General features: G+C 34.0%; 2 pseudogenes; both read left to right on the top strand.

Moving 5' to 3' along the window:
* Positions 1 to 4,072: 4,072 nt before the first annotated feature.
* On the top strand, positions 4,073 to 4,191 carry LOC131805197 (5S ribosomal RNA; annotated as a pseudogene).
* Positions 4,192 to 11,675: 7,484 nt separating this feature from the next.
* Positions 11,676 to 11,794, top strand: LOC131805229 (5S ribosomal RNA; annotated as a pseudogene).
* The last annotated feature ends 1,244 nt before the right edge of the window (positions 11,795 to 13,038 follow it).

Raw genomic sequence — 13,038 nt, forward strand, 5'->3', positions numbered from 1 at the left:
ACATAGATTTGTCTTTATAGGTCCACAATAGCGTATATCCCCCCATATATCGGCACCTTCCTATATTAGATATTTTAAAGATTTTAACAGAATTTTTAATGGATTTTATTTTTTTGAAAATTTTCTAATACGTTCCAAATGTTGGAGGGTATTCAAAGTTCGACTGCTTTTTTACTTGTTATTTTTTAATCTGTTTATAGCGTTACCTATATCTTCAATCTTAAAAAGTTTTAGACTCCCATTCTCAGCGCCGTTTCCATCTGCAGTAACCCCATTTCCAAATGTAACCATAGGCTTATTTTCCACATGAGTAGAGAGTGAGTCATTAGAATTACTCTGGATTTTGGAGTACTGCTCTGCAATTAGATTTGCTTTTTCTTCATTATCATGAATTATTTTATTTTGTTCATCTATTAATTTGGAAATTTTGGTTCGTTGAATTGAGCTAAATCTTTTTAGTTTTTTATGCATCTCACCATTTTTGGTTATGTTGTTTAGTCTAGTTTTGCAATAATTTTCCTCAACAATTTTGATTTTTTCTTGGATTATTTTATCCAGTCTTTGTAAAATAGATGTAAGAGCAATATATTCATTTCTATCTAGAATTCTATGCCTTCTTCTCCTCATATTTTTTTTTTGATTTTAATCATAATGGTTTTATGGTCAGAATTATAGTCCAAAATTTCCACACATTTCATTGGATCTGGTGCCGAAACCGCCATATTTGTGGAGGTAATAAATATGTCAATGTAAGAATAATGGTTAAATTGACTCCTTGTTGGATTATTAGACGGTCTAATTAATAAGGGGTTGTGTCTAGCCAATCGGCAAGAACCCTCCCGGTAACATTTACATCCCTACCTCCCCATAGAGGGTGTTTGGCATTTAAGTCTGCCCCGAGTATAGCTTCTTTCTTTCCAATAATATTTCCTATGTTAACGAGATCTCTTTCTTCAATATTGCCCACAGGTTTTCTGTACAGAGACATTAATATTACGTTAGCAGGACGACTTTTAACTTCCACTATCGTTCCCTCCAATTCTCTTAAATTTGCCTCAATGTGTTCTTCCAGTTCTCCTGTTTTTAATAAAAATTGCGGTTCCGCCTCCCCTTCCGCGGCCACTTTCCCCATTTTGACGAAAGATTGTGTAATTTTTTAATTGAAATGTGTGCCAGATTGTGAGTTTATGCTCAGCTAACAGAAGAATATCTGGGTTATGTTCTTTTAAAAAAATATTTAAATAGTGCCTTTTGTGACGAGACACAATAGAATTTACGTTTATAAAAATTATTTTTAATTTAGTCATTGAGACGTATATTTAATAATAATCCAAAAATAGCTTGAGATTTTTCTTCGTCAGATTTCAGGGTGTGTAATTTTAGCATATTCATCAATTTTTCTTAAAATTGTAAACATGTCTTTTAAATGTATTTTATGTAGTCATTGTTAAAGATCTCAAAAGCGTGTGCATCGCCATGTGTTGTTTTTTGGTGTAGTTTTGTAGCCGTTAATTGGCTGCTTTTAGTTACATTAGAGTAGGATAGGTTTGGATTATGTGGTGGAGCCTTATTTTCTAAGGTTAATTTGGCACCCATTTTACCTTTTTCTTTTATTCTTTAAACTATTTTTTCCCTTGTTGGGCATTTTCTATAACTTGCCACCTGACCGTATTGTTTGCAATTAATACAATACACAGGTTGTTTTGTTATTTGACCTGTAATGGGATCATTAACGATTGTATCTTTATTATTTTGCTTCCTTGGGAGGAATCGAACAATTATTTGGTTCATGGGACTTATCGCATTTAACGCATCTATAAATCATGTTACAATTTTTACAAATTATGCTATTGTCACTCTAATAATTGTCTATGCTAACTCCGCATTGAAAAATGTATTTTTGCCTTTTAAAGGCTTTTATGTCACTATCTCTCGACAATTGTATTACGAAATTATTTAGACTTAATTTCCTAACATAATAATAATAATAATATTTACTTTCAATTCAGAAAGATTATAATATTCTTTGATGTAATTTTCATCATAATTTCCTGATAACTTTTTAATAACCAAGGTTATTGGTGTATCTTCCTTAACGGAATATGTGTAAAAACTATAACCCTGTTCTATTAGTAGGTTTTTATACCCTCCACCATACTATTTAGGGTATATTAAGTTCGTCATTCCGTTTGTAACTCCTCGAAATACTCATGTCAGACCCAACAAAGTATATATATTCTTGATCAGCGTAAAATTCTAAGACGATTTAGCCATGTCCGTCTGTCTGTCTGTTGTAATCACGCTATCTTTCGAACAAATTAAGATAGAAGACTAAAACTTTGCACACATGTATATTATGTCAGTAGGCAGGTTAAGTCCGTAAATGGACCATGTAGGTCCAATTTATCATATAGCCCCCATATAACGATACCTCTTGGTATTTTGATGATTTTAGCGACATTATTCACCGGAATTGTTTCCAATTTGGCATTTAAAGTATGTAATGGATACTAAAACCTAAGACAGAAAATTATCTGTACAGGTCCACGTCTTCGTATAGCCCCCATATGACGGTACCCCCCGATATTCGGTATTTTGATGATTTTAACGACATTATTTACCGGAATCGTTTCAAATTTGGTATTTGAAGTTCGTAATGGATGCTACATCCTAAGTCAAAAAATGAGCCATGTAGGTCTACGTCTTCATATAGCCCCCATATACCGTATCCCCCGATATTCGGTATTTTGATGATTTTAAGGACATTATTTTGATGATTTTAGCGACATTATTCGTAATAGATACAGAAAATGGGTCATGTAGGTCTACGTCTTCGTATAGCCCCCATATACCGTATCCCCCGATATTCGGTATTTTGATGATTTTAACGACATTATTTACCGGGATTGTTTCAGATTTTTCTTCAAGTTTCGCATTTAAATATTGCAATAACTTATGACAAAAGTTGCCTATGTAGGTCTACGTCGTCGTATAGGCATTCGGTATTTTTAAGATTTTAACAGATTTTTTAACGGATTTTATTTATTTTTATTTGTACCAAATGGTGGAGGGTATTAAAAGTTCGGCCCGGCCGAACTTACAGCTTTTTTACTTGTTAACTTTAGGGTGGTCCTCACTTTTAGTTAATTTAATTGTGATCATGTTTTTATTCACAATTTTAATAGTGAAAAGATTATGTCCTAATAATCTATTAATTTTATTTGTAATTTCCTTTACATAGACATTGTATATTTTAAAAACAGGAGGAGGGCTGACCTTACCTTGTTTTTGTGTAATTGTGTTTGTTTGTGTTGTTGTTGGTGTATCACTGCTGCAGCTACCCTCTTCAATAACCGCCTTGCTGTTGTTGGAATTATCGACCGTCATTGCTTCCGGCATCTCTTCTTCATTGTTCACGATTTTTACTCGTACATTCTTTTTTGGTTTACACTTTGATTTATTGGCTTACGCCGTACCGGAGCCCAAGCTTGCTTCGGCAGCCCAATTGTTATTTTTTTTCCTCATTAATTTCACTCACTTTTAATGAATTTTCTTTCATTGTTTTTATTTCATTTTCTAGCTCTATCACACGAGCTTTAAATTGTTCACGATCTTTAGCAAGTTCATTTATTATCCTTTTTTTAGTTTTTAGATTTCTGATTCAGTGTCACTGCAACTACTATGTTTTTCTTTTTTCCTTTTTTCGAAATTTTTTATCTTTTTCATTTCCTTTATGTTTATCTTCAGTAATTATACTATTGTGATCTGAGAAAAGCTCACTGCTTTCCATTTTGATAAAGTCATATTTTGTGGGATATAGGCAAATTAATTAAAATAAAGCTTATTTTTTCAATAAACTGTCTTATTGTTCAATGACAGGAGTCTAATAACAATTCACTAATGTAGCACTTTTTATTTGGTTTGACTTTGTCAAGATCACTTCCACTTTTTCAATTTAATATTTTGCTATTCACTTTTTACTTTTTACTCCTGATGTTTTCACTTCCAATGTTCGACACTGAATCGTCCATTCACTGTTAGGCATGTGAAGCAAAACAAACTATGCTTCTTTGCCAACGACCATACCACGCTGAGTACATCGGTTTTCGTCCGATCACCGAAATTAAGCAGCGTCGGGCGCGGTTAGTACTTATATGGGGGACCGCTTGGGAACACCGCGTGTTGTTGGCATTGTCCAACTTTTTATACTATATTTGTCATTCCATTTGTAACACCTCGAAATATACATTTTAGACCCCACAAAGTATATATATTCTTGATCAGCATAAAATTCTATGTCGATTTATCAATGTCCGTCCGTCTGTCCGTCTGTGGAAATCACTCTAGCTTCCGAACGAAATGAAGTAGGTTGTTAAAATGTTACTCAAATATGTACTATGTCTGCAGGACTTTTGGTATTGAAAATGGGCCATGTAGGTCCACGTCTTCATATAGCCACTATATAACGGTACCTCCCGATATGCGGTATTTTGACGATTCTAGCGACATTTTTTATTGGAATTGTTTCAAAATTGATATTTAAAGTTCATAATAGATGCTACGACTTAAGACAGAAAATGGGCCATGTAGGTCCACGTCTTCGTATAGCCCCCATGTAACGGTACCCCCCGATATTCTGTATTTTGATGATTTTAACGACATTATTAACAGGAATTTTTTCAAATTTGGTATTTGACGTTTTAAATAGATACTTCCGCATAAAAACGATTTTAATAGATACTACAGCATAACGGCACCCCCCGATATTCGGTATTTTGATCATTTTAGCGACATTATTTACCGGAATTGTTTCAGTTTTAGTATTTGAAGTTCGTAATGAATACTACATCCTAAGAAAAAAAATGAGCCATGTAGGTCCACGTCTTCGTGTAGCCCCCATATAATGGTACCCCCCGATATTCGGTATTTTGGTGATTTTAGCGACATCATTTACCGGAATTGTTTCGAATTTCGCATTTGAAGTTCGTGAAGTTCGATATTACAGCCTATGACAGAAAATTTCCTGTGCATTATAAACAGATTTTGTTCAAGTTTCGCATTTCAATATTGTAATAGCTTGTGACAAAAGTTGCCTATGCAGGTCCACATCGTCGTATAAACTCAAATATACGGCTACATTAGGTATTTTCAAGATTTTAACAGATTTTTAAGGGATTTTATTTTATTTTTTTGAAAATTGTTAAATTTGTACCAAATGGTGGAGGGTATTCTAAGTTCGGCCCGGCCGAACTTACAGCTTTTTACTTGTTTTATATATTTTTCTAATTTAAACAATATTTTTTCTAATTTAAAAAATATTTTTTTATATTTATTTTTATTATTATATTTATTTTTATTATTATTTTATTTTTTATTTTTTCGTAAAAAAATCTTTTAAATAGCTTGTATGTTATTTTTTTTAATTCAAAAAAATTAACGTTACTTTGAATAGCTAATGAATATAATGTATTGATTTTCAGCTACACATATTTTTGAACGTTGTAAAATATCTATTCTTTTATGGTTTAAAAATAATAATATAAGATTTATTTTCTCTATTTTGAAAAATAAAGTATAAAACATACTTATTTGCATCTAATATTTGCTTTAAAGTTGTTTTGAAAATCATTTTAAGGTTCATCTTTGAAATATTTTTATTTCATACTTGTAAGAAAACTGTTTATTTCCCTTAATCGAAACAAGCATATAATCCCTTATTCGTTCGTGTGTATCTCTACACTCAATTTGACATTTTGGCTAAGGCCACATTTATTGATTAAAAATTTACAAGCTATACAGCATGACTTACTGCTAAATTAAAAGTTAAATAAACATATGGCTATTCGGTATCTACTTAAAAATAAAGTGAAACGCTGCAGTTCGCTGCAAGCGGCAATAATACAAATTATATAAAACAAATTCAATTCAAATTCAGTGCACACCAAAAAAATCAAAGTAAACAAGTAAAAAAGCTGTAAGTTCGGCCGGGCCGAACTTTGATTACCCTCCACCAATTGGTACAGATTTAACAATTTTCAAAAAAAAAAAAAAAATAAATAAAATCCCTTAAAAATTTGTTAAAATCTTGAAAATACCTAATGTAGCCGTATATTAGAGTCTATACGACGATGTGGACCTGCATAGGCAACTTTTGTCACAAGTTATTACAATATTGAAATGCGAAACTTGAAAAAAAAAACTGTTTATAATGCACAGGCAATTTTCTGTCATAGGCTGTAGTATCGAACTTCAAATGCGAAATTTGAAACAATTCCGGTAAATAATGTTGCTAAAATGATCAAAATACCAAATATCGGGGGGTACCGTTATATGGGGGCTATATGAAGACGTGGACCTACATGGCCCATTTTCAATACCAAAAGTCCTGCAGACATAGTACACATTTGAGTATAATTTTATTAGCCTACTTCATTTCGTTGGGAAGCTAGAGTGATTTCCACAGACAGACAGATAGGACAGACGGAAGGACATTAATAAATCGACATAGAATTTTATGCTGATCAAGAATATATATACTTTGTGGGTTCTAAAATCTATATTTCGAGGTGTTACAAACGGAATGACAAACTTAATATACCCTCAATACTATGGTGGAGGGTATAAAAAGGACAAGGACATTAAAAAAATTAACTAGACTAACTTATGAACTACTTAGTATCTACTATAAACTAAGACTAAGATAAACAAGTAAAAAAGCTGTTTGTAACTTTTAATACCCTCCACCATTTGGTACAAATTTGGCAATTTCCAAAAAATAAAACCCGTTAAAAATTCTGTTAAAATCTTAAAAATACCGAATGCTTATACGACGACGTGGGCCCGCATAGGCAACTTTTATCATAAATTATTACAATATTTAAATGCGAAACTTGAAGAAAAATCTGTTTATAATGTAGCTAAAATCGTCAAAATACCGAATATGGGGGGTACCGTTATATGGGGGCTATACGAAGACGTGGACCTGCACAGACAATTTTCTGGCATGGGCTGAAGTATCCATTACGAACTTCATATACAAAATTTGAAACAATCCCTGTAAATAATGTCGCTAAAATCATTAAAATACCGAATATCGGGGGGTACCGTTATATGGGGGCTATATGAAGACGTGGACCTACATGGCTCATTCTTTGACTTTGGATGAAGTATCCATTACGAACTTCAAATACCAAATTTGAAACGATTCCGGTAAACAATGTCGCTAAAATCATCAAAATATCGGGGGGTACCGTTATATGGGGGCTATATGAAGACGTGGACCTACATGGCTCATTTTTTGATTTAGGATGTAGTATCCATTACGAACTTCAAATACCAAATTTGAAACGATTTCGGTAAACAATGTCGCTAAAATCATCAAAAAACCGAATATCGGGGGGTACCGTTATATGGGGGCTACAGGAAGACGTCGACCTGCACAGATAATAACGTGGACCTACATGGCTCATTCTTTGACTTTGGATGAAGTATCCATTACGAACTTCAAATACCAAATTTGAAACGATTCCGGTAAACAATGTCGCTAAAATCATCAAAATATCGGGGGGTACCGTTATATGGGGGCTATATGAAGACGTGGACCTACATGGCTCATTTTTTGATTTAGGATGTAGTATCCATTACGAACTTCAAATACCAAATTTGAAACGATTTCGGTAAACAATGTCGCTAAAATCATCAAAAAACCGAATATCGGGGGGTACCGTTATATGGGGGCTACAGGAAGACGTCGACCTGCACAGATAATTTTCTGTCTTAGGCTGTAGCATCCATTACAAACTTCAAATGCCAAATTTGAAATAATTCCGGTGAATAATGTCGCTAAAATCATCAAAATACCGAATATCGGGAGGTACCGTTATATGGGGGCTATATGATAACTTGGACCTACATGGCCCATTTACGAACTTAACCTGCCTACTGGGAAAAAATACATGTGTGCAAAATTTTAGCCTTCTATCTCAATTTGTTCGAAAGAAAGCGTGATTACAACAGACAGACAGACGGACAGACAGACAGACAGACAGACAGACAGACAGACAGACACACAGACAGACAGACGGACATGGCTAAATCGTCTTAGAATTTTACGCTGATCAAGAATATATATACTTTGTTGGGTCTGACATGAATATTTCGAGGAGTTACAAACGGAATGACAAAATTAATATACCCTCCATAGTATGGTGGAGGGTATAAAAAAATAAAAATATTTACAAAAGATATACGATATATGACCCATCAGGTATAGCTAAATATCCCACATTGTCTCTATAAGCGAGACCTGTCACAGCTTTGACCTTTCCAAAGGTTCTATTGTTTACTGCGATGTCTTCTAGGAAGTTCTGGAAACTCTCTTGTTCAAAAATTTGGATGGAGTCATCTATTATACGATCTAAATTCTTGATGTTCGCTTTTAAGATATTTATAAGGGATGAATCAATAGATCTACGTAAAGCGCGGCAGATCCTCCTTCGTTCCTTGATAAAGCTTAGAATACGTGGGGGGAGATCCCCTAAAGACTTACATTTCGATTTTACACGGGGAACGAAGAGTCAATCGCATTTCTAAAAACGGCTTCCAAGTTTTTGACAGTCGAGTCTTTATGTTGAATGGAAACATTCCTGTCGGTGGGCAAGCAGATTTCGGCAAGTCCCTGTCTTACTTTGCTTTGGAATCGGGTAATATTCATTTCGTCAAAATTATAAAAGCTTTTAACTTCCCTTTTTTTACAATTACCGATGTCGAGGACTATCTCTAAGGCCTTATGATCCGATTCGAAATCCAGGGCTTTAGCTATGCTGTTACCATGAACACATTATGAACACATCAATATAGGAACCCAATCCACAATTGGATCAGGTGGGACAGTCAGTGGAGAAGATTTGGAGATTTGGGCAATCTATTAGATAGCTTTCCAATGCCCTGCCTCTGGCATTAGTCTTAATACCACCCCAAGACGGGTGTTTGGCATTTAAATCTTCTCCAATAAGGACGTCTCCCATTAAGGATAGGTCAAACAAGGATTGTAGATCAGATATCTGAAAGTTATTCACAGGACGACAATATATAGCAGCGAGGAACAAAAAGGAACCATCATTCCTTAAAGTTCTCACCAGACATGATTCGACTTCCCCAGTGGAGCTGGAGACGCGATCACAGTTGTATTTATCTTTAAAATACAATTTTAAAGCCATGCGGACATTGCCGCATTTAAACCCGCTTTATTTTTAAATTCTGCGAAAATTGGTTCCAATTGCTTGGCTTTCTCATATTTTTTCCCATAATCGGTACCAAAAAATTGTATAATATTTCCAGCATTTAATATGTTTGGTGCTGAAGTTCGAGTTTGTCCATTATTTTTAGTGGTACTGCTATTTGGGGCATTACTTTTTCCCAAAGACGCTGCAAATGTTACCCCATCCCGTAATAATGAAAGCCTTTGGGAGCGGGCTTCAACTTTGGATTGAGCTTCAGCTCGGTTTTTTGCCTTTCTGGCGATAATAGCCAATCGACGTGGACAGTCGCGGGAGGAGGCTGTATGACCAACTATATTGCAGTTCACACAGCTGACTACATGCACAGGAGTTTTGGTAATTTTACCAGAAGCATCAACATTGTCCACAAAAATTTCATTTTCCTTGGAAGGAATGGGACACAGTGAAGAAGCATGACTTTCAAGGCATTTCTTAAAATGAGGAGGCATTGTACAATTGCTTGAGACATGTCCAGGACGTTGACAAATAAATCATAGAATAAACTTGCGACCTTTGATTCTAATGATTGATTCTCCTAAACTGAAAATGTCAGTTTGTTTTGAAACTCGGAGAAGCCATTTATTAGGGGAAACATTTGAAACACCTAATACCTCAATGGGAAAAGATACCTTATTTTGAAAGAAATCCTTCACCTCATCCTTGGAAGATTCATTGATGAGATTTTCAATTACCAACATGTAAGGTAACAACGACCTAGGCGTATGGGCGTGGAACTTGTAGCCACGTTCAATTAGTTGAGAATTCCCGATATTTCCTTAACTCCTACATCGTAAATAGTAAAAGCTGGCATTGATTTGCCAACAGGATTCTCCATATTGGATGATGAGATCTTGCCACCCACTGCTGCTTCTGAGGGTCTATTCTTCAGGTTGGTTTGTTTCTTCGTCTTCTTCGGTGGGATAACTTCCTCCGGAACAGGGTTCTTTTTGGGGATCGCACCTTGAGAGACATCATCAATTATGGACTGGGGCATAATGTCTATCGCCATACCAAGGTCTTCGGCTACCTCGGCAGCCCAATCTTCCTTCTGGTGACGACTGGCATCTACTTCCACAGGCAACTTTTCAGCGATGTCCATCCCTAGGATTTTACTAGTAGGGTTTGGGGGATTATTTATGTCCATTTGGACATCGAGTTTATGTTGCAGGTCGGCAATTGTTCTGTGAAAAGCCACTTCACGACCATGAGCTAGGGCTAACTTTCTAGCAGTGTCTTCTTGGGTTTTGATGACAGCGTCTAGTTTTGCCATCAAAGAACGATTATCCTCGTGGGCTCTTGACAAATCGTTTTGGAGCTCTTGTATCAAGGCATTAATTTTAGCTGATACAAAGTCGGATCACTGTTACTTCGCTTCTTCTTCCTTTTTCTATGATTGTTGGAAATAACGACTTTATAACCGCCGCTCGTTGTTCCAATATCCGAACTATCCGTCATTTCGGCGCTATTGAGAATGTTCTTAGTAGGCACACAATCCATCTGTGTATTTGTTTCGTTAGCAGATACACAGAGACTTTTTGTAGCATCAACCTTTGTTATGGGTACACAAAATGTCTTCACAGCATCGACCTTCTTCATATCACCAACTTTCTTAGAGGATGCACACACCTTCGGCATTGCCACATCAGTGACAGAAGTGGTGTTACAAGGTTTCTTTAGAGCTCCATCGGGCGGCATATTGATATTTGGTTACCACTAGATGGCGGGCAGACGGGCAATCAAACTTCGTGCTCGTCGACTGAGGTATAAAAGTAGCTATTGTGAGCCAAACACACAGGAGAACGGCAGCCACTGTCGTGGTTGATTTTCAAGTTTAAACACACAGACACACAATCACAAAGGCACACATTAATTTTCTCCGCTTAACAACCGCATTGTTCAAGAACACAACACAAAATGTTCAACACTCAAAAGCCGTTGTCTATTTAAAAAATTATTTTTTATGTTTTCGTAAAAAAATCTTTTAAATAGATTTTATTTTATTTTTTAATTCAAAAAAAAAAAAAAAACTAACGTTGCTTTGGGTAGCTAATGAATATAATGTATTGATTTTCAGCTGAACATATTGTTATACGTTGTAAAATATTTTTTTATGTTTTAAAAATAATAATATAAGATTTATTTTCTCTATTTTGAAAAATAAAGTATAAAACATAATTATTTGCATCTAATATTTGCTTTATAGTTGTTTTAAAAATCAATTTAAGGTTCATCTTTGAAATATTTTTATTTCATACTTGTAAGAAAACTGTTTATTTCCCTTAATCGAAACAAGCATAGAACCCTTATTCGTTCGTGTGTATGTTCAACTCTCAAAAGACGTTGTCTTAATATAGCATTTACTGTAAGGCATGTGAAGCAAATAAACTATGCTTCTTTGCCAACGACCATACCATGCTGAGTACATCAATTCTCGTCCGATCACCGAAGTTAAGCAGCGTCGGGCGCGGTAAGTACTTAGATGGGGGACGGCTTGGGAACACCGCGTGTTGTTGGCATTATCCAACTTTTTTATTTTTTTTTTTAATTTAAAAAATATTTTTTTGATATTTAAAAAATTATTTTTTATGTTTTCGTAAAAAAATCTTTTAAATAGCTGTTATTTTAATTTAATTCAAAAAAAAAAAAAAAAAAAAAAAAAGCAAAAAATTAACGTTGCTTTGAATAGCTAATGAATATAATGTATTGATTTTCAGCTAAACATATGTTTGAACATTGTAAAATATATTTTCTTTTATGTTTTAAAAATAGTAATAAAAGATTTATTTTCTCTATTTTGAAAATGAAAAAAAAATTAACAAAATATTTTTTTCTAATTAAAAAAAATATTTTTTAATATTTAAAAAATATTTTTTTATTATTTCGTAAAAAATCTTTTAAATAGCTTTTATATTATTTTTTTTAATTCCAAAAAAAAAAAAAAAAAAAAAAATTAACGTTACTTTGAATAGCTAATGAATAAATGTATTGATTTTAAGCTAAACATATTTTGAACGTAGTAAATATCTTTTCTTTTATGCTTTAAAAATAATAATATAAGATTTATTTTCTCTATTTTGAAAAATAAAGTATAAAACATACTTATTTGCATCTAATATTTGCTCTTAAATTGTTATAAAAATCATTTTGAGGTTCACCTCTGAAATATTTTTATTTCATAGTTGTAAGAAAACTGTTTATTTCCCTTAATCGAAACAAGCATATAGCCCTTATCCGTTCGTGTGTATGTTCAACACTCAAAAGACACTGTTCAGATATTTGATCGAAATTTGTTTTCCCATATTTGACTGAACGTGAAATTCGTACAGAGTTGATTGGATGTTAACATTATAGTCAAATATTTGACAGATTTTGTTTGCCCAAACAGTCACCAAACAGTGTCAAATAGTGCTATGGGAAAACATGTTTGACATGTGTTCACATGCGACAATGTTTTAAACCGATATTTTTCCTTGTTTGACCTTACAAAACATTTGCAACGTCTAATAAATGTTTGACCAAAAATGAGGAAAATAATTGATCATATGTGTTCACATTATGGACACACTAGTCAAATTTTTGTTTCCGGGCAAAAAATTTTGTTTTCCCAAAATCAGCTGTTTTTGTATTTGCCGTCAAATAATATTTGTTGGTGAGATTGTGACAAAGAAATATTTGACATTTTTTGCCAAATATTTGCCCTATGTGACCAATGTGAAAATAAACTATGCTTCTTTGCCAACAACCAGGATTCGTGGGTGAG

Source organism: Musca domestica, unplaced genomic scaffold, assembly GCF_030504385.1.
Source record: "Musca domestica strain aabys unplaced genomic scaffold, Musca_domestica.polishedcontigs.V.1.1 5, whole genome shotgun sequence".
Taxonomy (NCBI): Eukaryota; Metazoa; Arthropoda; class Insecta; order Diptera; family Muscidae; genus Musca; species Musca domestica.